Source organism: Stomoxys calcitrans, chromosome 2 (genome assembly GCF_963082655.1).
Source record: "Stomoxys calcitrans chromosome 2, idStoCalc2.1, whole genome shotgun sequence".
In the NCBI taxonomy this organism is placed as follows: domain Eukaryota; kingdom Metazoa; phylum Arthropoda; class Insecta; order Diptera; family Muscidae; genus Stomoxys; species Stomoxys calcitrans.
In genome coordinates this window covers 167,794,942-167,816,032 of record NC_081553.1, presented here as the reverse complement: position 1 = coordinate 167,816,032, position 21,091 = coordinate 167,794,942, and the positions used below count along the sequence as shown (strand labels likewise).

The following is a 21,091-nucleotide window of genomic DNA, read 5'->3' as shown; positions in this document are numbered from 1 at the left end:
TCCCATATAAACCGATCTCCCGATTTAACTTCTTGAGCAATTACAAGCTGCAATTTTTTTCCAATTTGGCTGAAATTTTGTCCGATTTATCTTTCAGTCATTTGTAACACCTAGTAGGCATATATATTCTTCATCGCCATGACATTTTAAGTTGATGTAGTCATGTCCGTCCATCCATACGTCAATTTGTCCGTCTCTCGAAAGCACGCTATCTTCCGAAGAAGTAAAGCTAGGCGCTTGAAATTTTGCGCAAATACTTCGTACTAGTGTAGGTCGGTTGGGATTGTAAATGGGTCACCTATCTGGTTAACCTATCTCCCGAAAAGACTTCTTGAGCGTCTAAAGGGCCCAATTCCGATTTAGCAGAAATTTGGCACATATGATTTTGGTATGACTTTCAACCACTGTGCCAAGTATGGTCTATATCCGTCCATAACCTTATATAGCCACCATATAAATCGATCTTCCGATTTGAATTCTTGAGTTTTTAGAGTGCGCAATTTTCATCAAAGAGGAGGGCGCAATTACAACTAGATTTGCCTGGAAATTTTGGAGGTAATTTTTATACCCAACACCGAAAGATGGAGTATATTCCTTTTTTCATTCCGTTTGCAACACATCGAAACATCCAAATCTGACCCTTTAAAGTATATATATTCTTCATCAGCGTAAAAATCTAAAACGATCTAGCCATATCCGTCCGTCTGTCTGTTGAAATCACTCTACAGTCTTTCAAAATAGAGATATTGAGCTGAAACTTTGCGCAGATTATTTTTTTGTCCATAAGCAGGTTAAGTTCGAAGATGGGCTATATCGGAATATATCTCCATATAGACCGATTCACCGATTTAGGGTCTTAGGCCCATAAAAGCTACATTTATTATCCGATTTTGCTGAAATTTGGTTCAGTGGGTTATGTTAGACCAGTCGACATCCTTATTCAATTTGGCAAAGATTGGTTCAGATTTGGATATAGCTGCCATATAGACCGATTTGCCTATTTAGGGTCATAGGCTCATAAAATGGGCATTTATTATCTGATTTTGCTGAAATTTGGTACTATAAGTTGTGTAAGGCCCTTCAAAATATTCCTTCAATTTGGTCCAGATCGGTCAAGATTTGGATATAGCTGCCGTATAGACCGATCTCTCGATTTAAGGTTTTGGGCCCATAAAAGGCGCTTTTATTGTGCGCTGTCGCCGAAATTTGGGAAAGTGAGCTGTGCCAGGCCTTCAACATTCGTCTTCAATTTGGCTCAGATCGGTTTAGGTTTGAATATAGCTGCCATATAGACCGATCTCTCGATTTAAGGTTTTGGGCCCATAAAAGGTGCATTTATTGCCCGATGTCGCCGAATTTTGGGACAGTGAGTTGTGTTAGGCCCTTCTTTATCCTTCTTTAATTTGGCTCAGATCGGTCCAGATTTGGATATAGCTGCCATATAGACCGATTTCTCGATTTAAGGTTTTGTGCCCATAAAAGGTGCATTTATTGTCCGATGTCGCCGAAATTTGGGACAGTGAGGCTCTTCGACATTTTTCTGAAACTTGGCCCAAATCGGTACAGATGTGGATATAGCTGCCATATATACCGATTTAAAGTCTTGGCCCCATAAAAGGCGTGTCACTGAAATTTGACACAGTGACTTATGTTAGACTTTTTGACATCCGTGTCGTTTATGGTTCAAATCGGTTTATTTTTGAATATAGCTTCTTAAAAGACCAATATTTTGTTATACACAATTGAACAATGACTTATACATATAAGTGGTTGGTCCAAATTGGAGCATATTTGGATATTTAGTCGAAAGGTGTTTAACATATATACCCGAGTTGGTGGGTATCCAAAATTCGGCCCGGCCGAACTTAACGCCTTTTTACTTGTTTTCTATGACTTCTAACAGCCACGACAAATAGGGTCCATATCGGACAATAACATACATATGACATGACACGGCTCATATATATTTGAAAAGTCATTCAAAGAACTTGACAAATGAGATCCATAGTGTACGGTAAATAAGATTCGGTGCGGCCGAACTTAGCACACTTTTACTTTTTATACCCTCCACCATAAGATGGGGGGTATACTAATTTCGTCATTCTGTTTGTAACTACTCGAAATATTCGTCTGAGACCCCATAAAGTAAATATATACTTGATCGTCGTGACATTTTATGTCGATCTAGCCATGTCCGTCCGTCCGTCTGTCTGTCGAAAGCACGCTAACTTCCGAAGGAGTAAAGCTAGCCGCTTGAAATTTTGCACAAATACTTTTTATTAGTGTAGGTCGGTTGGTATTGTAAATGGGCCATATCGGTCCATGTTTTGATATAGCTGCCATATAAACCGATCTCGGGTCTTGAATTCTTGAGCCTCTAGAGTGTGCAATTCTTATCCGATTGGAATGAAATTTTGCACGACGTGTTTTGCTATGATATCCAACAACTGTGCCAAGTATGGTTCAAATCGGTTCATAACCTGATATAGCTGCCATATAAACCGATCTTGGGTCTTGACTTCTTGAGCCTCTAGCGTGCGCAATTCTTATCCGATCACAATTAAATTTTGCACGACGTGTTTTGTTATGATATCCAACAACTGTGCTAAGTATGGTTCAAATGGGTCCATAACCTGATATAGCTGTCATATAAACCGATCTTGGGTCTTGACTTCTTGAGCCTCTAGAGTGCGCAATTCTCGACCGATTGAAATGAAATTTTGCACGACGTGTTTTGTTATTATATCTAACAACTGTGCCAAGTATGGTTCAAATCGGTTCATAACCTGATATAGCTGCCATATAAACCGATCTTGAGTCTTGACTTCTTGATCCTCTAGAGGGCGCAATTCTTATCCGATTGGAATGGAATTTCACACGACGTGTTTTGTTATGATACCCAACAACTGCGCTAAGTATGGTTTTAATCGGTCCATAACCTGAAACAGCTGCCATATAAACCGATCTTGGGTCTTGACTTCTTGAGCCTCTAGAGGGCACAATTCTTATCCGATTTGAATGAATTTTTGCACGAAGCATTTCGTTATGATATCCAACAACTGTGCCAAGTATGGTTGAAATCGGTCCATAACCTGATATAGCTGTCATATAAACAGATCTGGGGATTTGACTTCTTGAGCTTCTAGTATGACGTATTTTATTTTTACTTTCAACAACTGTGTCAAATAAGGTTCAAATCGGTTCATAACCTGATATAGTTGCCATATAAACCGATCTGGGATCTTGACTTCTTGACCCCTAGAAGTCGCAATTATTATCCGATGTGCCTGAAATTTTGTACGATGGATCCTCTCGTGACCATCAACAAACGTGTTTATTATGGTCTGCATCGGTCTATAGCCCGATACAGATCCCATATAAATCGTTCTCTCTATTTTACTTCGTGAGCCCCAATGGGCGCAATTCTTATACGAATTGGCTGAAATTTTACACAGGTCTTCAACATATAATTTAATTGTGGTCCGAACCGGACCATATCTTGATATCGTTTTAATAGCAGAGCAACTCTTTTCTTATATCCTTTTTTGCCTAAGAAGAGATGCCGGGAAAAGAACTCGACAAATGAGATCCATAGTGGAGGGTAAATAAGATTCGGCGCGGCCGAACTTAGCACACTTTTACTTTTTGAAGTTTATTTCTTTGCTTCGAAATCATTACGAAAATCCTTCGATCAAGCAAGAAAATCATTAATTTTAGTAATCTTTTTTGTTAGTGCAGCGTAAAATATGTTCAAGTGTTCCCAATATGCGTCTTGCCAGAGACAGAAATCTATAAAACTGCTGACCGCACATTGTAATTGGGCAAAACAATGAACGAAACAGCAGCAATCAAGCCATGTGACCACACCGAAGCCGGTAAAAAAACGCACACACACCCAACGTCAGCAAATTTTTGTCTACCGCCATTCATGGCCCAAAATCATATGTTTTTGAGTGGCACTGTATTTGCTGTTTTAATATTGGCATTTGCTTCATGCGGTTGCCCGCCAATGTTCAATTTAAATTGTGAACATAAAAATTTACATTTTTTTCTTGGCTGGCTGGCTGGTGGTGGCCAATTTTTTGTACCAAACAACAAGCCTTCTGTAAACTGGTTCCTGGTGCGCTCGCAAAGCGTAGAAAAACGAAATGCGAAACCCCAGGAAAAAAATTAATATAAAAATATTTGAAACCCATGTCCGACATTATTAACAGTTATCAAAACATTGCTGGAGTTGGTGGTGGAGCGTTTTAAGAGCATTTTATGATATTGGGCGACTGGTTGTTGGCTAAACCCAATTCGAGTGGTAGCCCAAAGGAGCTGCCTGCAAGGGGATGAAGCCAATTGCAGCGGCATAACTGGCCAAATGATGGCTGTAATCTGTAACGTTAACATCATGTTTGTAAACACTCTCTGTCGCGATATGTTGTGATCATATTTTATTAACAGGCAAACGTGTTTGTCTGCACTCACTGTTAAGCTCTCTTGTCCGGATTGTCGGCCCAACTTGGAGGGAGGGGAATGGGTTAGTCGATTTGTACCTTTGATGGTTTGGCAAAAACTAAAAACTTCCGCAGTCTTATGGTGCCGTTTTTGTACTTTTTTTGCTATTGCTCTTGATACTCAAAAAAAGCCGCTCCGAGTTTTAATTAACATGTTAATCACAACGCTAACCCGACCTTAAACTTAATGTTATTCGCTTAACGTTAACACCTCTTCTTGGCAGATGCAAGCATTTAGGGATATCTTCATTTAGCAGGCGCAAACACTTTTGATGAAGATATTCTTTTTGGGTTTTGCCATACTCTTTTTATTTTCCACTCTCAGTTGCAGAGTCACCAACACTGAGATAAGAATGCATGGCTAAGAAATGCAGCGTCATTCTGTTCTTTCATCGAAAAATAACTCCACAATTCCTTTTCGCTTTTTTTCGCGTTTTTTACCTTGTGACCCACTTATGTCAGATTTTTTGCATGAGCTCAGCAGCTTTATTGTATTGGTTAACGATGAAATAATTATTACCTACGTATCTTCTCTTGTATTTTATCAATCGGAATTAATCGTTCTTAAATACACGATCAATGTCACGTATCAGTTTCATTGGGAGAAAGGTAATCTTTTTTTTTAAAGGAAAAACATTTCTGACAATTACCAACACTTTCATACCATGTGAAGTTGCAATTGGAAATTCCACCCAACAAAATCATTTAAGGTGTGAGAAAGCATAATCCGTAGAAAAGTTCTGCTGAGACTGCTTTAAGACCAATACACGTGAGACAAAATGAAGATATGCAGGTCGAAATCGATTGAAGGATCCTTTCGCGAGCATAAAAAATTATATTGAGAAAATAGTAGGTCTTCGTAAGCTTTATGGAACAATGCTTGGGACAAACATAACAAGTAAAAGCGTGCTAAGTTCGGCCGTGCCCATTTTTGGAAACCCACCACTATGGATACTGCTAAAATATGGGAGCTATATCAGGTTATTGACCGATTTGGACCGTACTTGGCACAGTTATTGAGAGTCATAACAGAACCCTATATACAAAATTTCAGTCAAATAGGATAAAAATCGTGGCTTGTAATGGCTCAACAAGTCAAATCGGGAGATCGGTTTATAAGGGAGCTATATCATGTTCTTCACCGATTTAGATCGTACTTGGCACAGTTATCGGAAATCTTAACAGAACATTATGTGCAAAATTTCAGCAAAATGGGACAAAAGTTGAGGCTTTCAGTGGCTCAGGAAGTCAAGCCGGGAGATCGGTTTATATGGGAGTTATAACAGGTTCTTGACCAATGTGGACCGTACTTGGCGCAGTTATTAGAAACTGTAACAGAATAGTATGTGCAAAATTTCAGCAAAATCGGATGAAAACGGAGGCTTCCAGAGGCTCAAGAAGTCAAATCAGGAGATCGGTTTATATGGGAGCTATATCAGGTTATAGACCGATTTGGTCAGTACCTGGCACAGTTGTTGGAAGTCATAACAGATAACTTCATGCTAAATTTCTGCCAAATCGGACGACAATTGCGGCTTCCAGGGGCTCAAGAAAGGGGGCAATATTCAAACCTGAACCGATATGGCCCATTTGCAACCCGCAACAACCTACAGCTATATTAAGTAGCTGTTCAAAATTTCAAGCTGCTAGCTTTATGCGTTCGACCCCTATCGTGATTTCGACAGACGGACATAGCTAGTTCGACTTAGAATGGCGAGACGATCTAGAATATATATACTTTGTGGGGTCCTAGATCAATATTTCGAAGTGTTACAAACGGAATGACTAGATTAGTATACCCCCATCCTATGGTATAATAATGTCATCGAAATCAGTTAAAAGATGACTCTATGTGTCCACAAGAAAAATAGAAAAATGGATGGAAAAAAAGGAAAAATTAGTATGCACTGAAAAAAGTTGCTCCAAAATTTAAGATTTTCCCTTATTCGTAGGATTTTAGCAATGAAAACGCGTCAAAGAATTAAAACTTTAAAATAAATATGATATCTTTAAATTTAATTTCTTATTTGCTAACGGACATGACAGTCTGTTTTAAATTTTGATCGCTAGTTGATTCTTATTTTACTCTATATAGACACAACAAGCCGATTACTGGATTAGGTATATGTCCATAGTGACATGGGGCGTATTAATATGTGCACCCTCTTTTCAACCTAACCTAAGGATTTATTTACCGACCGTATAAAATAAAAAAAAAATCTTTAAAATTAGATATAGGTGCTACATCGAAAAGAAGACGTTATACCATGTGGGAGGCTGCACTTGAGCCAAAGACGATGAACTTTATTTAACAAACAATTCCTTTGTTTGTTAGGGGGCCGCCCCAATCTCAAAACTTGGCAAATTGTACGATCGTGTCAAATATAATGTTAAAAACAAGTCATTGTTCAATTTTTTAGAACAAAATATTGATCAATTTGGTAGCAATATCGAAACATAAACCGATCTGAACCATATACGTCATGGATGTCGAAAAGCCTAACATAAGTCAATGTGTTAAATTGCAGCGAAATCGGATTATGAATGTGCTTTTATGGGACCAAGGCTTTAAATCGAGGGATCGGTGTATATGGCAGCTTTATCCAAATCTGAACCGATCTGGGCCAAATTGAAGAGGGATGTCGAAGGGCCCAACACACCTTACTGTCCCAAATTTCGGCGAAAGCGGACAATAAATGCGCCTTTTATGGGCTAAAAACCTTATACCGAGAGATATATATTGGATATATGATAGCTATATCCAAATCTGGACTGATCTGAGTCAAATTAAAGGGGAATGATGAAGGGCCTAACACAACTAATTGTCTCAAATTTCGATGAAAATGGACAATAAATGGGCCTTTTATGGGCCCAAGACCTTAAATCGGGAGATTGGTCTATATGGCAGCTATATCCAAATCTGAACCGATCTGTGCCATATTTCAGGAAGATGTAGAGTGGCTTAACTTAACTCACCGTCCCAAATTTCGGCGAAGTCGGACAATAAATGCGCTTTTTATGGGCCCAAAACCTTAAATCGAGAGTTCGGTCTATATGGCAGCTATATCCAAATCTGGACCGATCTGGGCCAAATCGAAAAAAGGATGTCGACTGGGCTAACACTACTCACTGTCCCAAATTTTGGCAAAATCGGACAATAAATGCGTCTTTTATGGGCCCAATACCTTAAATCTAGAGATCGGTCTATATGGCAACTATATCCAAATCTTTACCGATCGGGGCCAAACTGAATAAGGATATTGAATGACGTAATACAACTCACTGTCCCAAATTTCAGCAAAATCGGATAATAAATGTGGCTTTTATGGGCCTAATACCCAAAATCGACGGATCGGTGTATATGGGGGCTATATTAAGATATAGTCGGATGTAGCTCACCTTAGAACTTAATCTGCTTATGGACAAAAAAAGAATCCGTGCATCTCTATTTTTAAAGACTATAGCGTGATTTCAACAGACAGACGGACGGACATGGCTAGATCATCTTAGATTTTTACGCTGGTCAAGAATATATATACTTTATAGGGTCGGAAATGGATATTTCGATGTGTTGCAAACGGAATGACAAAATGAATATACCCCCATCCTTTGGTGGTGGGTATAAAACTGATTTCCGGAGGGAGAGTCATTCCACCTCCAAAAGGAAACTCGGGTAATAAATGTGGCTTTCAAGACCCTGAATCCGCAGATCCTTAGCCCACCTCCTATCCATATCTACATTTATGGCGGTAGGGTGCTTTTCGAAATATGGAAAAAAAACTCCATGTGTTACACGAATAAATTGGTATACATTTTTCCATAATAATTTTATTTGGATTTTTGATGTTATTAACTTAAAAAATGAAGAATGTCAGACTATGAGAAAATTTATTATTTTCGTCGTTTCCCCTTTATGCTTCTCGTTTTGTTGGGTAGAGTTTCCGTACCGATTTCTGTTAATTTGGAATTCGGAAACAATATAATCGTTAGTGCAAATGACTTTTTTTGTCCACAAATTTTACTAAACGATTTCGTTATAAGTTAGAGAATCGCAGTACTGATGTGTCTTCTTGAACACCTGGGGAGTAATTTTAAATTACTCAAAATAAACAAAATTCGATTGAACTTTTATTTGCTAATTTCACTGGCTTATGATTTTTGCATTAGCTACCCGTTGGAATAATTTTCTTTTTTTGTTGAAAATACATTTAAGAAATTTCAGAAAAAAAATAAAAGCAGAAAAAATGAATCCCAACGGATTCATTCGCAAAGGCCCCGGCGAGATTCGAACTCACGATCTCCTGTTTACTAGACAGGCGCTTTAACCAACTAAGCCACGGCGCCACGTTGGGCAGCGCTATCTTCATAGTCAATGTGAATGAAAGCACCTAAAGTGACAAACATTCGCTAAGGCCACAAAATGACTCGCACAAAAACACACAAACCCGAAGTTATTTTCGTTTTCCGCTTTCAACGCAGTTGACGTCTCAATTACAGCCGAGAAAAAATGTGCCTTCGTTGTTTCTGGCTCATTTGTATATGTTTTCAAATTTCACAAGCAGCATGTTATTTGCACACATTAGGGGCAAAAATGCATAGTCATGTGTTAACAGAACATAGCAGCACCTTGCGGAGAGAACAAGAGAGATAAGCGGTCGACCCTTGAAATAATATTTTATATCTTTTTGTTTCATGCGCTAATTTATTTTTTTACAAAGAAATTTATTTTCCTGTTTTTAACAAGTATGCGCCAAGCAATAAAGCATACCCCCGAAAGATGGGCCAAAGAACGAACACACAGTCGGCCACCGATGGTTTCATTCATGATGACGCACAACAATAATGAATGATTATCAGCATTTGAGGAGATGTTAAGTAAATGCTCGTTCGGTTTTCTGCTACATATGTTGGGTAACAATGTTGCTAGCGCCCGTGTAAAAAACCCATGCCGTCAAAAGAGAACTAAAGGGCGGGCGTTTTATGGTTATGTTTGTTGCTCAACACTGTAAATATAGAGTGAAATTATATCGAAATACCTGTGTTTTGCTTTTTCAATATTTGTTTTTCAAATCTTGTGAAGGAATTTAAACACATTTCACAGGTTAAAGAACATGTGAAAAAAAAATATTTCTCGCAGTAGGTGAATCTGTAAAACTGTTGACCTTTGACACTTGTTAAACGTTATTGAATTTCCTTTTTATTTTACATTTATGTGTGTAGGTAGGTATACCTATTGTACATATGGAACGAAAAAACACACATACTAATGTAAATATTTGTAGTTGACAGAGAAACAATGCACGATATTTGTATGTTGGTATAATAGAAATTCAATTAGCCGTAAAAATCTCTATTATTTTATAGCAAGTTCTCAGTTCTCGGCTTTGTTGAAGATGTTCCATACTTACATTGTAAACATTTCAAATTTTTAAGAAATAAAACAAAAAATTTGTTAATGACCTTTTGTCGGCAAACAAATGCAAGGTGGATCAATATAAAGTAGGGTCAGTTGCCCAACTATTCAAACCCTGATTGGCTCAATAAAGGCTGGTACTATGTACTGCTTTCGGTTGTGGCAAACTCGAAAAGAAAAAGGTACCTATGTTTATTTGTTTAAATATTTTTACCGGCATTATTTCTTGCCCTAATATATAAATAGCATTTTAATTGTTTTACACATTTTTTATACCCTCCACCATAGGATGGGGGTATACTAATTTCGTTATTCTGTTTGTAACTTCTCGACATATTCGTCCAACACCCCATAAAGCGTATATATTTTTAACCGCCATAAGATTTTAAGTCGGTCTAGCCATGTCAAACCGTGGAAAGCACGCTAAATTTCGAAGAAGTAAAGTTAGGCGCTTGAAATTTTTGCACACATACTTCCTATTAGTGTAGGTCGGTTGGAATCGCAAATAGGCCATATCGGTGTATGGTTTGATATAGCTGTCATATAAACCGATCTTCCGACAATACTTCTTGATCCTCTAGAGGGCGCAATTGATATCAGATTTCGCTGAAATTTTACACCTGGTGTTTTGGTATCACTTCCAATAACTGTGCTGCATGCCCATGGTGGCATGGGACGGATTAATATCCGCACCCTCTTTTCAACCTAAAGAAAATATAAAATAACATTAAATGTTTGGTTTTTGATTGAATTCATTAGAATTAAATCGAGAATGGTATTAAAACTATCTTGCTTTAGTACTAAAACCAATAATAGTTTGGTATTATATACAAAACCTAGTTGATAACAAATATAAAACGATACTTATCTTTTCAAATTCCATCTATACCAGGCGCTATTGATATAATACTGTACGACAGGGTTGCATCACCATCTATATCGTATGACATTGAAATAATCACGTTTGGACACAATTTTCTGTTAATTTTTAACTTATTTTTTTTGCATAAATGACCAAGTGGTAGTAGGGTAAAAATAGGAAAGCAGGATATTGGCATAGAATGTTATCCAATGTCTCGTTGTCCCTAACACGTACTCTACACTCACTCTCGCTAGTCTTACCTATCATATCAGGATATTGGCATAGAATGTTATCCAATGTCTCGTTGTCCCTAACACGTACTCTACACTCACTCTCGCTAGTCTTACCTATCATGTTTTGGCGCACCTGCGTTCCTACTCGCTCTCGACATCTGCATTATCTTATTCCTACTCGCTCTGGACATCTGCATTATCTTATTCCTACCAACTTCTACTGCTGCCTGATTCCAGTTTTAAGCTCAATGGTAAGAGACCTTGTTTTTTATAGCCAAGTCCAAACGGCTTGCTGCAGGACGAAACCTCTTTGAGGAGAGGTTTCTGTGCATGACATAGCACCTCACAGATGCCGCCAGTATAAGGAGGATATATCCACCACTGAAAATTTTTCTGATGTTCGGGCCGGATTTCGAATCTAGGCGTTAGACAAAACAGAAGATTATTGATACACAATGATCACATCGATTATCTGATGGTATTGCGGTCTACTTCTGCCTTCAATCTATTCCCCCATTGTCGTAAGTCTCTTAGCTGCGAATGTTGTCTAATCTCTATCTGATGTTTAAAATTGTTTCCAGCATCCTAGTCGACGGCGTTTTTAAGGCCTCACTAATGCCAATACACCATTTCGTAGAACTAGTGGACTAAGAATTCAGTTCAGTGTACTTCCAATTCAGTTTCATATCCAATATCTCATCCGGGTAATTCGATTTGTATCCGATGCTAAGATCGTTCTATCTAAATAGCGTGGGTCCTCGTATGCCCCATCTTTGCCGCTCTAGCGATCAGGCAGGGTTGTCCATAAGAAACCTCGGTTGGGTCCAGTTATGTGCCATTCCCAAAACCTCCCTACATAGAACATTTGGGTACCATTCCCTAAGATCTATGAGTATTAGGGCATGGTCTGCATAACAGACTTGTTCAAATCCCTCATCGGCGAGAAACCCTTCAAAATAAAAAACAATCTATGAACAATGAACTTTCAAAAATTGAAAGCGCCATGAAACTAATGAAAGTGTTAATGAATTAATAACACTTTTTATTAACATCAACAACAAAATGTGTTAAATGCCAGAACTGCAATTGATTAAATGAAAATAACTTCGCGCCTTAAATTGCCATAGCCAATTTTCACACTTTATATTTAAATGAAATTTGGGATGAAATCTATCACAAGATAGCAAGCATGAGTTGTGATATACTAGTCAACATAGATCACATGGAGCAAATTGTTATTTATTTACAAAATTTAATATCATAATAAATTATGTTATTAATAAGGTACAAATAAAGGTCTAACAACAAAGGTTTTTGACCAGGACTATAGAGGTTATTGCAAATTTTGTCCATTAACATTCCACTCTGGAACAGGGGCAAACTTCTCATATATCAACGAGTGCAGTCCGATTCACGTTTAAGCTCAATGATAAGGGGCCTCCTTTTTAAAGCCGAAGCCGAACGGTGTGCCGCAGTGCGACACCTCTTTGAAGAGAAGTTTTACATGGCATAGTACCTCACAAATGTTGCCAGCATTAGAAGGGGAAACCTACCGCTGAAAAATGTTTTTTTTTTCTAATGGACTCGCGAGTATTTGAACCCAGGCGTTCAGCGTCAAAGACGGACATGCTAACCTCAGCGCTAAGGTGGTTATAGGATAGTGTCATTTTTGCGTTCGTAAGCTCGATTTTGATTTAACACCCTTTTCTACTGGAATTAGAAATATTACATCTTAGAATTAGCTGTAGATTAGGATTTTGACACCTGTCTGCTGTGTGTTTTTTGCTGATTACAAATTGACCCACCTTATTGTTCACCCTTTAACAATGTTGTGTAGCGAAGGTTAGTGAAGAAACTCTTCCATAATTTAAGACGATATGTTTCATAATATTTCATATTCATTCAGTTTTCCTTTCACATCATTCACATTTAAATTTTCTTTGGCATCTCAATTTTAATGGAGTTTCTTGTTATATCCAATGAAGTTGACTCCTATTTGGGCTACATAAACAATTTCCGTTCAGCAAACTTGCTAAAAGCTTTAACATATCAATTTTTATAGGTTCAGCTGAAAGGAAAAATGTTGTAAATTGAAAAACGTGTTGGATGGGTAATTACATTGATTACAATTTTGAAAGTGAGCCAATGCTAGTAAATTTTTATTCGATTTCGCGCCTGAACTACTGCTGACAGCATTTCGGATTTATGTAGCATTTAATTTATCAGCTCCATGCAGAACTGTTTTTGTTAATTATTTCGGCTCAATCACAGTATGATTTTTATGCTTTAATTTGATTATCATTCAAAAATTGAAACGATAAATTTGGAAACCCATAAAAAGATTTCGAAACAATTATAAATTGCACCTAAACTACTTAATACCGGCAGATTGTAGTTAGGCCCGTTCTCGTACAAAAGCTTTATTCAGGGCATTCATAATGGCATAGCTTGTTATACCCTCCACCATAGGTATTCTTATCTAGGCATTCCATTGGTAACACCTCGAAATAATGATCTGCGACCCTATAAAGCAAAGAGTAATTTTTTAGCTAAAGGGTGATTTTTTTGAGGTGAAAATCTATGAAAATCCATGCATTAGTATTTGACAGATCACGTGGGATTTCAGACATGGTGTCAAAGAGAAAGATGCTCAGTATGCTTTTAAATTTCATCATGAATAGACTTACTAACGAGCAACGCTTGCAAATCATTGAATTTTATTACCAAAATCAGTGTTCGGTTCGAAATGTGTTCATTCACCGTAACGTTGCGTCCAACAGCATCTTTGAAAAAATACGGTCCAATGATTCCACCAGCGTACAAACCACACCAAACAGTGCATTTTTCGGGATGCATGGGCAGTTCTTGAACGGCTTCTGGTTGCTCTTCACTCCAAATGCGGCAATTTTGCTTATTTACGTAGCCATTAAACCAGAAATGAGCCTCATCGCTGAACAAAATTTGTCAAAATTTGAACACATTTCGAACCGAACACTGATTTTGGTAATAAAATTCAATGATTTGCAAGCGTTGCTCGTTAGTAAGTCTATTCATGATGAAATGTCAAAGCATACTGAGCATCTTTCTCTTTGACACCATGTCTGAAATCCCACGTGATCTGTCAAATAATAATGCATGAAAATCCTAACTTCAAAAAAATCACCCTTTATTATCTTATCAGCTCACGCATATTTCGTGTTTTGTTTCACTGTCAAACATTTTAAGTTTAATCTATAATTAAACCATGAATCGTCTTGCAAATCTTCTTTCACTTAGCGATGAAGCAAATTTTTTGGCTCAATGGGTACGTAAAAATGCAGAATTGTCGATTTTGGAGTGAACATCAGCCAGAAGCATTGCAAGAGCTACCAATGCATTCAGAAAAAGTCACAGTTTGGTGCGGTTTATGGGCTGGTGGCAACATTGGACCGTACTTCTTCAAAGATGATGCGAACCGTAACGTAACTGTGAATGATGAACGCTATCGTGAGCTGATATCCTCCTTTTTTGCCCAAATGCAAGAGCTTGACTTGCATGACATGTGGTTTCAGCAAGACGGTGTCGCATGCTGTACAACACGCGTAACAATGGACTTAGTGAGAGGCGATTTCGGGAACTTTTTATTTCACGTTCGGGACCAGTCAATTGGCCGCCTAGATCATGCAATTTAACGCCTTTAGACTATTTTTTTGTAGGGCTATGTTAAATCTCATGTCTATTAACCCAAGCCCCCTTCAATTGACGATTTGGAAGACAACATTGAAGCATTTATTCGTGAGATATCGGCCAAAATGTTGGAAAGAGTATGCCAAAATTGGACTATGCGGATGGACCATTTAAGGCGCGGTCACGGTCAACAATTATATGAACCCTACTATCGATTCAAATAAAGATTTCATGTAATTTTCTGAACTTTATGTGCTGTTTTTTTAAAACTTTCCCATAGCTCTTAAAAAATTACCCTTTATAAACCGACTCCAAATTTAACATCTTGAAGCATTGGAAGCTGCAATTGTTATCGGATTTGGCGGAAATATGTGTATGTCTGTCGCTAAAAATTTTATAATTTTATACCCACGACCGAAGGATATGGGTATATTCATTTTGTCATTCAGTTTGCAACACATCGAAATATCCATATCTGACCCTATAAAGTATATATATTCTTGATTAAGGTAAAAATCTTAGACGATCTAGCCTTGTCCGTCCGTCTGTCAGTTGAAATCGCGCTACAGTCTTTAAAAATAGAGCTATTGAACTTTCCACTGATACTTTTTTTGTCCACCTTGATATAGCCCCCATATAGACCCATCCGCCGATTTTGGGTCTTAGGCCCATAAAAATCACATTTATTATTTCATTTTGTTGAAATTTGGGACAGTTGCGTTATACCCTTCGACAGTCCCCGCCAGATCGGTTCAGATTTGGATATAGCTGCCATATAGACCGATCTGCCGATTTAGGGTGTTAGCCCCATAAAATCCACATTTATTAGCCGATTCTGCTGAAATTTGGGACAGTGAGTTGTGTTAGGCCCTTCGACAACCTTCTTCAATTTGACCCAGATCGGTTCAGATTTGAATATAGCTGCCATATAGACAGATCTCTCGATTTAAGGTCTTAGGCCCATAAAAGGGGCATTTATTGTCCGATTTGCCCAAAATTGAGGAGGGCGAGTTGCGTTAGGCCCCTTGATATTTTTCTACAATGTGGCCCAGATCGGTCCAGATTTGGATATAGCTGTCATATAGACCGATCTCTCGATTTAAGGTTTTGGGCCCATAAAAGGCGCATTTATTGTCCGATTTCGTCGAAATTTGAGACAGAGAGTTGTGTTGGGCCCTTCGACAACCCTTTTCATTTTGGTTTAGATTTAGATATAGCTGCCATATAGACCGACATCTTGATTTAAAGTCTGGGCCCCATAAAAGGCGCATTTATAATCCAATTTCACTGAAATTTGACACGGTGACTTATGTTTGGCTTCTCAACATCCGAGTCGTATATGGCTCAGTTCGGTTAATTTTTAGATATAACTTTTAAAAAGACCAATATTTTGTTATGCACAATTGAACAATGCCTTGTACTTATAAGTGTTTGGTCCAAATCGGAACATATTTCGATATAGCTGCTATGGGGCATAAGGTATGAATTTTTCACCGGATTTTGACGAAAGGTGGCTTACATATATACCCGAGGTGGTGCGTACCCAAAGTTCGGCCCGGCCGAACTTAACGCCTTTTTACTTGTTTTTTGTGTTATGGTATAAATGATATTTTTATACTCTCCACTATAGGATGGGGGAATACTAATTTCGTCATTCTGTTTGTAACACCTCAGAATATGCGTCTGCGACCCCATAAAGTATATATATTCTTGACCGTCATGCCATTTTAAGTCGATCTAGCCATGTCCGTCCGTCTGTCCGCCTGTCTTTCGAAACCACGCTAACATTCGAAGGAGTAAAGCTAGCCGCTTAACATTTTGCACAAATACTTTTTATTAGTGTAGGTCGATTGGGATTGTAAATGGGCCAAATCGGTCCATGTATTGATATAGCTGCCATATAATTCTATCTTGGGTCTTGACTTCTTAAGCCACTAGAGGGCGCAATTCTCGTCCGATTTGACTGAAATCTTGCACGTAGTGTGTTGGTATCACTTCCCACAACTGCGCTAAGAATGGTTCAAATCGGTTCATGTTTTGATATAGCTGCCATATAAACCGATATTGGGTCTTGAGTTGACTTGCTAAGTATGATTCAAATCGGTTTATAATATGGTATAGCTGTCATATTAACAGATCTTGGATCTTAACTTCTTGAGCCAATAGAGCGCGCAATTCTCATCCGATTTTGATGAAATTTTGCATGAGGTGTTGTGTTATGACTTTCAATAACTGTGCCGAGTATGGCGCAAATCGGTACATAACCTGATATAGCTGCCATATAAACCGTTCTTGGATCTTGATTTCTTGCCCCTTTAGAGGGCGCAATTCTCATCCGATTTGGCAGAAATTTTGTACAACGGCTTCTCTCATGACCTTCAACATACGTGTCTTTTTTGGTTTGAATAGGTCAATAGCTTGATACAGCTCCCATATAAACCGATCTCACGATTTTGCTTCTTGAGTCCCTACAAGGCGGAATTTTTATCCGAATGTTCAGCATTCATTTATGATCCGAATCGGACTATAACTTGATATAGCTCCAATAGCATAACAGTTCTTATTCAATATTCTTTGTTTGCCTTATAAGAGATACCGCGCATAGAACTCGACAAATTCGATCTATGGTGGAGGGTACATAAGAATCGGCCCGGCCGAACTTAGCACGCTCTTTATTGTTTTTTTTTTTTGCTGCAATATGTCCCATATAATTTCACTTAGATTCTTGGTTTATCCGAAATTCGTTAAGTATGTATGCTGCAGTTTACCAACCAGTACATTTTAGAAAAACAAGAAAAGAAAACTCTTTCCTTGGTATTGCAAGAGGCAAAAATAACAAAAGCTTCATAAATCAATTGACAACACTGTCAACCATAAAGGTGGAACATAAAGCCTATACAAGTGACGAAATAATTGTAGTCCGCCCCATCACCACACATATAGATTTAGAATTACAAGAAACACAGAGAAGAACATTTAAATTACTCCATAACGAAGACATTTTAATCTCCTTTTATAAGCTTGAGTACACACGCATCTAGAAACTGCATAGGAATGAAAAGAATAAACAACATTGAGCCCATCCATCTAACATGTTTGAAGTTCTGTGTAAAATTCCAGAGAAATAATCTAACAGATGTGAAAATGGGAAAAGTGGATAAATGCACAAGAGGCAACTACAACACCCACTGCACCTACGCTAACGCAGTCGTCACACTCGTTGCCCCAGAAAAAAACAAAAACACAAACTTCATGAAATAGTCATCATTCATCTTCAAAGGTGCAGTTAGTCAAATCATCCAGGGTGGTGTTAAATGTCAAAAAATCCCCTGCAAGTCACTCGTGATCACCAAGAGATGTGTCACGAAACCTAATTCTAGATTCTGAAGAAAATTCAAATGATTCTTGCTATACATAATTTGTGTTCTTCTTTAAGTCAAAGTTGTGTGGTGGCCAAAGTTCTCTACCCGTATTTATTATCGTTCTCTTTGTTATTTTTTTTAATCATTCAGACAGGTGTTGAAAGCTTGGATCTATTCCAAACTCCTACACCGCTTTCCAGCTCCAGTTCTACTTTCAGCTAAATTATGATGTCTCTGGTAAGCCGTGTCTGGTTTGTTTGTTTAACTTTTGTTTCTACTGTCTGTTTCAACACAACAAAATTTATTTAAAGAATTAGTAACAGCAAGTCTCTTTGGCTGTTCAAATAAACATGTTAACGCATTTAAAGTTATTGGACCAATGGCCAATGTCCATTGGCAACAATGTTAAGAATTAGGTGACCTACCAATTTGAATTATAACATGAGCTTAGCGGGAGCTTGGTCCAAGCCACAAACCTTACTCCCATTGTTAACTTTAAATTGATTATTATTATTATTTGGCCAAGAGTTATGATGTTCTATCATTTGCATGACAATGATTGGAACAGTGGGCGACAACACCGCCACAGATATATTCTGTAAAAAGCTTCGGGGGGAGTAAAATAGTAATTGGAAAGGAAAACCAAATTATAATTTCCCAACACCATTCATTCTTTTTATTACCAGAATTTCTTATAAAGACTCTCATGATAATGTTGAAAAAAGACCAAGTTTCTTTAAAAAAAAACTTGTATTTCGTCTCTATTGTTTTTTTTTTTTTTCATTTAAAATTTTGCTCATTCTGAAATTCCAAACGAAATCATGTTCGGCCTGATAATACAGCTCGTTAGTATTGTTACTAGTCTTGTAGTTGAATTTTAACTGCATATTTTAACAATAATCTGGGTGTTCAACGTTTATAAAGTCAACCAAAATCTAAGCAGCGAACTAATATAAATTGGGTATTTTCTAATGAGCTCTATGGAGACATTAAAATATCTGTTTATATTTTTAATTCCAAATAATGAGCATAAACACCAATCAAGATTCTCTAACACGGAATTTTTTCAATTTTATATGCCAATATGCTTCTTAAACGTTTTTTCGTCAGCTGTTTCCAATCAGAAGGCAAACCGATTTTAATTCAGTATCAATGCGACAAATTTCACAAACAGATTCAGAATGCATAAAAGCAACGAAATGAAAGGATTTAGGGTCATTAATTTGTCTGAAAGATTTATTTGTTCAATTGATTGGAATGCCAAAACTACTTAGTTGCTGACACAAAGAGTAACAAATTCAAACGACCACATTTTTCTACCCTCCACCATAGGAAGGGGTATACTAATTTTTATCCCCTTCACAATGGGATGCGTCTGAGAATCCCGTAAAGTATATATATTCTTGATCGTCATGTCATTTTAAGTCGATCTAGCCATGTTCGTCCGTCCGTCCGTCTGTATGTCGAAGGCACGATAACTGATAACTTTCGAAGGAGTTAAGCTAGCCGCTTGAAACAAATACTTTTTATTAGTGTAGGTCGGTTGGGATTGGAAATGGACCAAATCGGTCCATGTATTGAAATAGCTGCCATATAAACCGATCTTGGGTCTTGACTTCTTGAGCCTCAAGAGGGCGCAATTCTCATCCCATTCGACTGAAATATTGCACGTGAGGTTTTGGTGTCACTTTCAACAACTGCGCTAAATGTGGTTTAAATCGGTCCATAACCTGATATAGCTGCCATACAAACCGAACTTGGGTCTAGAATTCTTGAGCCTCTAGAGGGCGCAATTCTTATCCGATTGGAATTAAATTTTGCACGACGTGTTTTGTTATGAAACAACCGTGCTAAGTATGGTTCAAAGCGGTCCATATCCTGATATCGCTGCCATATAAACCGATCTTGGGTCTTGAATTCTTGAGACGATAGAGGGCGCAATTCTTATCCGATTTTGCTGAAATTTTGCATGTCGTGCTTTATTAAGATTCTAACAACTTTTCCAAATATGGTTCAAATCGGTCCATAACCTGATATAATGTAGTTAGAATATAAACCGATCTGGGATCTTGAGCCTCTGCGAGTCGAATATGGTCTGTATCCGTCCAAAGCCTGATACAGCTCCCCCATAGGACCGATATGGCCCATTTACAATCCCAACCGACCTACACTTATAAGAAGTACTTGTGCAAAATTTCAAACGTATAGCTTTACTCCTTCGAAAGTTAGCGTGCTTTCGACAGACGGGTGGACGGACATGGCTAGATCGACTTAAAATATCATGACGATTAAGAATATATATACTTTATGGGGTCTTAGAGCAATATTTCGAGGAGTTACAAACAGATTGACAAAATTAGTAGACCCCCATCCTATGGTGGAGGGTATAAAAATACCATCTTTAAAAGCTCAGGCAAATCGGATAATAATTGCATTCTCTACAGGATCAAGAATTCAAAAACAGATTATTGACCTATGTGGACCATACCTGGCACAGTTTTTAAAAGTTATAACGAAATCCGGCGTGCAAAATCTCAGCCAAATCAAATCGAATAAGAACTGCTGCCTCTAGTGGCCGAAGAAGTCAAATCGGGAGATCATTTAAATGGCAGCTATACCAAAACATAGACAAACTTAAACCATTACAATCCCAACCGGCTTGCATCAATAAGAAATATTTGTGCAAGATTTCAAGACCCTAGCTTTACCACTCCGAAAGCGCACCAACTTTCGAAGTGGCTAAGCTAGGCTCTTGAAATCTTGGACGGTCATGACTTTATAGACAGAATATTAAGCCAATCATGAATATAAACTATATTGGGTCTCACATCCTATGCCACCGTGGCGCATTAGCAGGTCCACCTATGACACCGAAAGCCTGGGTTCAAATCTCGGCTTGAAAATCAGAAAAAATAATTTGAGCGCTGGTGACTACTTACTAATGCTGGCTACATTTGTGAGGTACGCGGCACACCGTTCGACCTCGTCATAAAAAAAGAAGGCCTCTTAACACTGAGCTTAAACTTGAATCAGACTGCACCCATTGATAAGAG

At 38.0% G+C, this 21,091-nt stretch overlaps 1 protein-coding gene and 1 non-coding gene across 3 annotated transcripts in view; both read right to left on the bottom strand.

Annotated features, from left to right (window-relative positions):
- The window catches only part of LOC106081399 (putative uncharacterized protein DDB_G0286901), a 317,325-nt gene that overhangs the window by 47,544 nt on the left and 248,690 nt on the right, over positions 1-21,091 (bottom strand). The gene's annotated exons all lie outside the window — the stretch shown is intronic.
- On the bottom strand, positions 8,773-8,846 carry Trnat-agu (transfer RNA threonine (anticodon AGU)). The gene has a single exon. It is a non-coding gene; the product is annotated as a tRNA-Thr (tRNA).